We start from the raw sequence: 7,152 nt of genomic DNA, 5'->3' as shown, positions 1-7,152 counted from the left end.
AGGGGAGATGACCTAATGAGGAGTAATCAATCCTGTCCTAAGAAGATATACCTTTCCCCATAGTAAACATATCACATGGGATTTTAATACATATATGTTGTTTGTTTTTACCTCTAAACACACGTCTATAAAATGTTAGATTTGGGGAAAAGTATCCAATCTTCGCTCCTCTTGAAAGTTGCATAGATTCTGTTCAGCGCTGATGTTGGATCAAACAAGGTTGACATCCCAGGTAGAACCTGGCAAGGGTTGTATTTGAGGGACGTCAATATCTGTCTCTGCAGTCTGGCTAGAGGTAGGTCTCCTTGCTTTAGCATGAGACCTTCGTATGCATGGAACACGGGTGTGCACACGTGGGATCTAAGGCTGTGTGGTGTGGGGTGATGGGCCAATTTCAGATGGCCTGGTGTCTTTTGTTCTGGTAAATTACCTCTGTAAATAATTTCACTGTTTTATTAAATCGCTTCCAGTCTGGGCTTCTTAATGTGGCGCCAGGCTTTGGAAAGTTTAGAAACACTGTAAGACTGATATAAGGTTCACCCTTTCAGCTGTCCAGCTTGGTCCATGCAAATTGCGGACAGTTTAGCCTTGGAGCCATCTGAAAACCCAACATACTATCTGTATCAGGCCTGGAACATGTCAGGAAGGATTACCGTATTTGCTCGATTATAAGACGAGGTTTTTTTCAGAGCAAATGCTCTGAAAAATACCCCTCGTCTTCTAATCGGGGTCATCTTCTAATCAGACCTCAAATAGAGGTCTGATTAGGAGACTAAGATCCAGATCCCCCGCACCGCTGCAGGGGACCTGGATCCTCCTGTCTCACCCGACCCCCCCCATCATACACACTTACCGGTGCTTCCTGATGTGTTGCCGGGGCAGCGGGTTGACGTCTACGCGATCCGCGTAGACAACGTCCGCTGCAGCCGGAAGGAGGTGTGGCTAGCAGCGGGGGTTGTCTGCGTCCGTCGCATACACCTTCCCCGACTGTCAGAGATCAGACTTCCCCGCACCGGTGCGGCACCGGTGCGGGGAAGTCTGATCTCTGACAGCCGGGGAAAGTATACGCGACGGACGCATACAAACCCCCGCTGCTAGCCACACCTCCTTCCGGCTGCAGCAGAAGGCGACGTCAACCCGCTGCCCCGGCTCGAAGCACCGGTAAGAGAGGGGGGAGAGCGGGGGAAGGGGGGTGAGAGAGGGGGGGAGAGAGAGAGAGAGAGTGTGTGTGTGTGTGTGTGTGTGTGTGTTAGTTAGTTAAATGGGGGTATAGGGTGTGTGTGTGTGTGTGTTAAATGGGCATAGGGCATTTCTGGAGTGGCGTTAAGGGGGCATTTAATAGAGCACTCTGCCTCCTGAAATGCCTTATACCTCCCTATATGCCACTCTGCCCCATAATATGCCTTTTAACCCCCTAATTGGCAGAGTGGCATATAGGGGTATAAGGCATTTCTGGAGGCAGAGTGCTCTATACAATGCCTTTTAACTCCCTTAATGCCACTCTGCCTCCTGAAATGCCTTATACCTCCCTATATGCCACTCTGCCCCATAATATGCATTTTAACCCCCTAAATGCCAGAATGGGATATAGGGGTATAAGGCATTTCTGGAGGCAGAGTGGAACATAGGGGGGTCAAAAGGCATACCATGGGGCACAGTGGCATATAGAGGGTTAAAAGGCATATCATGGGCCACAGTGCCATATTGGAGTGGCAAGCCTGGGGGCAGATGTGCGTAACTGGGGGACAGGTTGGAAAATACAAGAAATAAAAACAAAAAAAATCTTTTTCTCAATCATAGCTTTTATTTAAAAAAATAGTTTACATGAATTAACATTTACTGGTAAAACTTTTTTCCTTTGGGGTCGTCTTATATTCAGGCTTTTTCTTTTTTTCCTAAGTTAATATTCAGATTTTGGGGGGTCGTCTTATAATCAGGGTCGTCTTATAATCGAGCAAATACGGTACTAGCCAGCAGCGACCATTACTAGCGTCCAAGGCAGAAAGGGCTAACCATAGGCAGCTATTTATCCCGCCGGTACACTACTTGTGCCTAAACATGGTGATATGGCATTAAAAACAGGCATTAACGTTCACATGCTTTTTGCTCTTGCAGTTGCAGATATTTAGTGCATGAAAGAAAGTTGTTGTTTTTGGTACATTTGCCTCTCAGTCATCCTCCTTTTTAGAGGCTTTTTTAAGAAAAAAAAAAAGATTTAGTACCCTTCGCTCTCTAGTGGTTTTTGTTTAATTTCTGGATATTATCTGCATATTTTAATGGCATATCCAACTTTCTTTCAACACCTTACACAGCCCTTCAGATTATAAGATATAATGTGTATATATATATATACCTATATATATCTACATATATATACCTATATATATATATATCTATCCTAATTCAAATTGTGTATAAGTAACAAATATATCAACTTGCTTATTTTTTGTATACATTTTGCTTAAACTTCTATGTGTATAGTAATGAAATGCTAAGCTACTTGTAAATATAAGGGTTAATCGTTTGCGTAAAACATAATCCTACCTCATAGATGAATATATATGAAGGGGTCCGTACACTGAGTTACACAACTAAATCTCGCGTCTCGCACATCTGAATACAAAAAATACAATTATTGAAATGTTTGATTTTGGATATGGGTTTTAAGCCAAACGGTCGAAAAAACTCTTATTTAACACTATATTTCCTGCGGAGTGTTTTTGGCATCTGAGCTGCCAAGTGAAATCTGATGATTTAAAGCAACAGCTCCAGATTTTTAATTCCTCAAAACGCGTTGGGGGGGTGAGTGGGTGTGGCTTACTCTGCATTTTGTTCATGTTCTGTGGCTCTGCCCACTTGTGCCCCGCCCATTTTTAAAAAATCTTTATTTTTTGCCGATTATTATTAAGGTTGAGGAAATCAGGGTTTGCTCCGTAGAAACCCTCCTGCCAGTATAATGAGGATAAAACCCATCTCAGACGCTGTAAATAATGTATGTCGCCACCTTAAATACCCTATAGCCGGGGGTACTAAACTAATGCAAATTATGGGGGGGGGGAAACACTTTTTACACCCAATTTTTTATATTGTACGATTTTGGAAGTTTGTGCTTTAGCTTTGCCTTTACCAATCATTGTTTAGAAGAGTTTCTTGATTAACAAAATCTAATCTTGTTAGTAAAATGACGCCATAATGGTTCAGTGTAATACAGGCGGATAGAGAGCACATGTAGCATATATATTATATACATTCCTCTCTCATTTTACGTGCTTTGTCAGAGCTTTACTATGGGTTGTCCGACTGTCCGTTCGTCTTTTTCTGTTCATCTCTAATGCCCCTGACTCCCCCTCTAAAGAAGAATGAATATTAATATGCTCTGCAGGTGCTTTAATATGCATTCTTCCAAAATGAGAACATAAAAGCACTTAGTTGATGCAGTTACTGAAGCCTTGCTGCAGCAGCTGCCCTCTCGTCTGATGATTCTTGCCACTGATTGGCTGCTTGAAACCGCTAATCAGTGGCAGGGATATGCTCCCACTGAAATCAATGGGAGAACACTTCACACATGCGCACAGGGGTTCTGAACCCAGGCGTATCGTTCACCCAGCCGCTGCTGGCGAGGAGTATATCCCGTGCTGGGAGATACGCATGTCTGGCACGCGGAATAGCATGTGGACGGGGGGAAGGGGCAAATGGGGGACCACGAAAATGTAAAGGGGCCGCCCGTACATTAAAGTACATTTGATGGCTGCAATGTCCCTTCAACAAACACCTCAGAAGCTTTACCACCTTTTTTGGTAACACAAGCACAATAAAAGCCTTCTCATGCTACTATCTACGTCATTGCAAAAATAATGTACGATGTCACCCTGAGACAGAATTTTTCCAATAATATCCACGGCATGCAATTAACCTTCATTTTCATTTTTTTTTTCTCATTTAAAATTAGAAAATATGTCCCGGGTGAAACTATTTGTCTATTTGTTGGATTAGTCATTTTATTGAACCCTCAATGTTTGAGAAGTCCCTTTTTTTTTTTTTTTTTAAACCTGGAATATTGCAAATAAAATGTAAAAACTAAATTAATTTAAAAAAAAAATTCTAAAAGAGAGTACAGTACGAAACTCACTACCTCATTTCAGACGACTTCAGGGTGCATAACTGGCTTTCATTTTAATGATAAAATAAACTTTATACAAACAGAACTCCTTTCCGCGGCTCTCTGCCTTTCTACCCGACATTATGCAATTCTATATATTAATGTACATTTTTTTTAATAATCTGATGTTAACGTCGTGGGGTCATAACCACAAATAACATGTTTTTGGGAGATTTTATATTGTATTATTATTATTTTTGCATCAAGTATAATGTGTTTGGAATTGTTCTATTTACTTATCTTGCTTTGTCCTGTAAAATACTGCCGTGGTAGTACGACGACCGTTTTATTACGCTGGGCACAAATCAATTTGGGATGCAGAAGTCTTATAAAGGAACACATTTTGTGTTAATTGTTCTCAGTGTGTATTGTGTATATTACGGTATATATATTGACAAGCCATACTTTGTGTGTGCGTGGTACAATACTCCATTTGCTATAAGGGGTTAAAGGATAGTTAACATAGGTACATAAGATATTTACGGGGTGTAATATTAAGTCATTCGGGCCCGCTTCTGTTTTAATTCTAATCCATTTACTTTTAGGAAATATGATTATTACGGCTGGAATTGCCTTCAGTGGAATCCTATTCAAAATATAACTTCTAACGCATTAATTATCACTTTATTGGGGGGAAAATGCCGCAAACAAATGTTTCATTCTGGTGAAGCCAAATCTGTGCTTCATTCTTTCGCTATCTACTAATCACATTTTGTTGATGAATAGCATATGAGGGGATGGGGATATAGCGCTGCTTCAAAGCTGTTTAAGTACGACTTATTAACGTTCCTCGTTTTTAGACAATTTTATGTGTTTTCTGCCCAAAAATCACAAACTGCGAGTATAGGCAGCCTTATGCACTGTGACTGCCGTGGACTACGTATCGGAAGATGCCCTTCGCTGGGCATCATGGAACTCCTGATCAGCATAGAATATATAATTTGATACCAGCTTGTCGGTGATGTTCATTCAAAGTTACTCATTAAAATTGTTAAAGGAATCGGGCCAGATCTTTGTTTTTTAAGAAAATATTAATCGGACAATAAATATCGAAATATTATTCTTTTTAATAATAATAACCCATTTATATCACCCAAATCTATTCGATTATCTGGGCAAATGACATGGGCAATATTTTATTTAAAGATATTAAAAAGGTATATTAAATATAATATAAACATACTAATAAATTATCTCAAAAGTATACGTTTTTGAAAATGAAATTTAGGAGCTTATATCTGTTTTTGTTGCCTTTTTGTTTGCTTTAGCAACAACTTCATTATAGGTCAGATTCAGCTTCAGGGGGTAACTAACGCTACTCCCCATGCCAGGAGCACAGAAGCCAGGTTAATAACAAATTATTACATAGAATAAATCATTAATAAGAAATAAATTGGTGAGGCTCGTTAAAGTGACAGAAGACATTTGCTGGATTTGCCCAAATAATTTGATCCATAACCAGCCGCATTTCTTGAATACGCCGTGGACAATACGATCCTGATGTACCCTAATAAAGCTAATATATTACGTGACATCCGACCGTTCCTCTCCGGGATATTTCATTCTTCTCTTCTAAATTTGTACATTTTATACTTGTGGTTTGAATGAATATTTGATACAGAAATGAATATTGTAAAGCAAAACAAAGCCCGCCGTGTAATTTTAATGCTAATGGGATCGGGACAGATTTTCAGTATTGTTATCGGAAAATGCCAAATTTCTCGTTTTTTGCTGTATACTTTTTATTCTGAATGCACAGATTAATGCAATAAAGGTTGTAAGAGAACGGTTTTCGTGTTGTGATGACCTCTTCTCCATTTTACCCTTTAAGTGCCACCATGCATTGTGCATTTGCAATTAAAGACAAAATATGGATAAAATGCGACGTCTTTTTCAATATAGCAAATACCAATCTTCTCACCCGGTAGGGGACCGGTCCGCTTAATGGCCCTAATAATGGCTTTCGTTACCGTTTTTTTTTTTTTATGGGGAGGGATAAGTGCCTTTATGTGAAGATAAATTATTTTTAATGAAGTGCGTAACTGTATATTCTTTATCGGTTTATCAGTCTCTTCACACGCTGGGTCGACATTGAGTGGTTTCTACAGTGCAATGGCTACCTTTTAATATTGTTAATTTTGCAATTAGCTTCCAAAGGCTATTGTTCATTCCCTGGAATTCTGACATCATCTATAAATTCTGGGGGGAAAAAAACAGAAAAAAAAACACCCATTAACACCTCAGATAAAGAACATAATAGCGCCACTAAGAAGTAGTGAAAATAAGAGGGGGGGCTCGCTCCTCCGATTTATGATCTAGTCGGTGGTTGAGGGGGGGGAGGGGAGTGAGACAGCCGGAGAGAACTGCTTGGACGGGGATGAGTGTATACGTAGAGGCTGTTGATCTTCCAAGCGGCTTGGTTAGGATGCTGGCTGAGTGTTATGAGGAAATGTATGCTTTTCAGATGGTGGATGTATGCAGAGTATTTGTCAGAGAGCAAGGGAGAAAGTCTGGCAGAATAGGGTAGGGGATTTCAGAGAAGGGATGGAGCGCGGGCGAAAAACCTGAATGGGGTACTGGGAAGAGGTAATAATGATAGAAGAGATGCACGCCATGGGAGGGACACAGAAGGTGGATAAGGGGAGCCAGAGGAGCGATTGGCAAAGTGGAGGAGCAGACGAAGAATAGTGACAGAAGATTAATATAGCTGCAATGTTGAGGGCGGAATGGAGCGGTGAAAGGCAGGAGAGTGGGAGACCGGTTAGTAGGGAGTTGCTGTAATCCAGACAGGGATATCATAAGGGAGTGGAAGAGTAGCTTTGGTTGTTTCTTGTGGCAGGAATGGAAGGATTTGGGAGATGGTTTTCAGGTGAATGCGGCAGGGTTTGGTGAATGACTCTAAAACAAGAATTGTGGACAATGGGGATGGCGGAATAACCATGAGCTCGGTCTTGGAGACGTTGAGTTCAGGTGAGGAGACACCATCCAGGATG

This window comes from Spea bombifrons, chromosome 2 (assembly GCF_027358695.1).
Source record: "Spea bombifrons isolate aSpeBom1 chromosome 2, aSpeBom1.2.pri, whole genome shotgun sequence".
NCBI lineage: Eukaryota > Metazoa > Chordata > Amphibia > Anura > Pelobatidae > Spea > Spea bombifrons.
The sequence above is the reverse complement of the archived record's forward strand: the minus strand, read 5'-3'. Positions refer to the sequence as shown.